A 2535-nucleotide genomic window follows, 5' to 3' on the forward strand; every position below is an offset into this window, starting at 1 on the left:
GGAATGGAGAGAGAGATGGGGTGATTACGATGAGAAGTGGGGGTGCCAGGGGGCTGCAGAGGGGTCGGGAAGCTGTAGGGAGGGGGCTGGAAGGATGCAAATGCAGGCCTGGGGCAAAGGCAGTGGAGGCTGGGTGGAGGCGAGGGCGCGTGCGGTGGGGCAGGGAAGCACTGAGGGCCTGGGGGGCACCGGAAGTCGCAGGGCGCAGGGCGTGAGAAGGAAGACAGGACTTGCAGGGAAGTCTTTGAGTAATAAGGACAACACTCAGGAAGAAGGTCCGCCTCGCCTCGGCGCGGGCCTGGCCTGGCCTGCCGTGAAGCCTTTTCCTGCCTGCCTGCCGTAAATCTAATTGCCACTTGGGTTACTCCACCTCTGCCCTGGGGAGGAGGGCCAGGGGTCGGGGCGCGCAGAGACAAGACACCATGCTGCAAGGTTCTTTGCACCAAAATAAACGCTTACTTTAATCTCGTTTTCCAGTGGGTCCTGCGAAGTCCCTGCGTACTCGCTGTAGCCGCCCCTCCCGCACCCGGGCCCGTCATGCCGTCCTCACTGGCCTCAGCTGCTTCTTGAGACGCCATCCTCCCAGACGCCAGTCAGGCCTCTCCCTGCCCACTGACCCGGACGGCCTGTGTCCCTGGTCCCAGCTAACACAGACCTTGGCCTCAGGCCCCCTCCCGTGCACCCTCTCCTCCCACTGCTCTGCCTCTGTCCCGACCCCCCTTGGGACAAAGCCGGCCCCTCAGCCTGGTTCTTGAGCACCTTCCTGTCCAGACAGCGCTGGCCGCAGGGTGGGAACCCGGGGCGCACAGTGTTTTGAAGTGGAAGAGTTTAAGTGTCCTGACCATTCAATCAGTCCATAAATAACGGTAGCTCACTTTAGCCAATCCACCACTAATACATGGGTATATCAAAAGACCATTCTAGGGCCGGCAGGTGGCATGGTGGTTAAGGTGCTGGGTCCCACATGGCCCACGATGGCTCCAGTCCCAGACCTGGAGGCTTGCTTTCTCACTTTCCCTCTCTCTCTCTCTCTCTGTGTGTCTTTCTCTGATTGCACCTATGCCCTATAGCAAATTAAATAATAATAATTAATTTCATTAAATAAATACTTAAAAAAATCATTCTAGAGGACCAGACAGTGGTGCAGGCTGACCCACACAGGAAGGTCCGGCGTTCATGTCTGGAGGCCACACTGAGTATGCTGGGGGTGAACACGCCCCCGACCTGGGGCGTGGATCGCGGCGCCAAGACCCCGTTAAGGTGCTGCCTTTCTGTTTTGCTCTCTCTCTGTCTTACGCGCTCACAGAAGAAATAAGCCTAATATCAATACAGGGGCCGGCAGGCAGCGTGGCGGTTGAGGCGCGGGACTCCCACAGGGCCGACCACGGTTTGGGTCCCGGACCTGGTGGCTTGCTTGCTCACATTTTCTCTCTCTCTCCCTTTCTGGTACGTGCATATATCCTAGAGCAAATTAAAATGATAATAATAACAATAAATAAAAATAAATATATACTTCTTTAAAAATGAAAACAAGAAAAGTGTACAGGACCCGTTAACCTCCTTATTTCTTGGGCATATGCAGGTCTGGCCCGCGAAGTGCCCGGTAGGCCAGCACCTCTCTGTCGGAGCGCACCTGGTTCTGGCCCCTGGTTCTGGGTGGAGCCGGGGTGCAGCAGGAACGCACTGACCCCACGTGCGGAGGGTTCTGGGTCGTGTCCCGGGACCCCCGAGCACAGTGTACGTGTGTGCGTGTCTGTGGTCTGGGCCGGCAAGTCAGAGCACCAGGGTCCTGTTGGGGTGCCTCTCTCTCTCCCTCATGAAAGGAAGGAAGGAAGAAATAAAGAGAGAAAAGGAAAGAAAGAACCTTAAAAAAAAAAAAAAACACCAGAAACCAAAACCAGAACCACCCCGGGCCAATGCAGCTGCAGCGTGCCGGGCCTCCTCTCACTGCGGCTCTAAGCCTGGCGTCGTCCTCTGGCCTCTGGGCCCCCACCTGGCTCTTCCCTCCTCTTAGCATGCTTTTCCTGCCATCTTCCTGGCAGCAACTTGTCCCTCCAGTGTCTGCTTGGGCACCACCTCCTCCCTAGAATGGTTTTTAAGCATTTATTTATTTAATGAGATGAATTATTATTCTTTAATTTGCTATAGGGCACAGGTGCAGCCTGAGAAAGGCGCGAGGAGAAGGGGAGAGGGGGAGAGGGGGAGAGGAAGCCCTCCACAGGGCCCGACCTCCACCGGCAGGCTGTGAGTCACGCCCGCGCAGGCTGCAGGTGCCTCCTGCCACCCGGGTCGCGGCCACCTGGGCTGCCGGCCGTCTCCCCGTGGGACCGCGAGCTCCTCCAGGGCAGGGACGCGTGCTGACTCGCCCTTTGTCCCGAGTACCCACACAGGACGGGCCCCGAGGAAGCCTTAGGAAATGCTGCCCGAGTGACTAAATGACTTCATTACACCCACCGCCCTCTCACCGAGAAGAAAACCGAGGCGCAGCGGGGAGGAGCGCCGGCGTGCAGCCAGTCGGCGGGCAGGCAGCCGGGA

The sequence above is a fragment of the Tupaia chinensis genome, unplaced genomic scaffold (assembly GCF_000334495.1).
Source record: "Tupaia chinensis unplaced genomic scaffold, TupChi_1.0 Scaffold000129_1, whole genome shotgun sequence".
In the NCBI taxonomy this organism is placed as follows: Eukaryota; Metazoa; Chordata; class Mammalia; order Scandentia; family Tupaiidae; genus Tupaia; species Tupaia belangeri.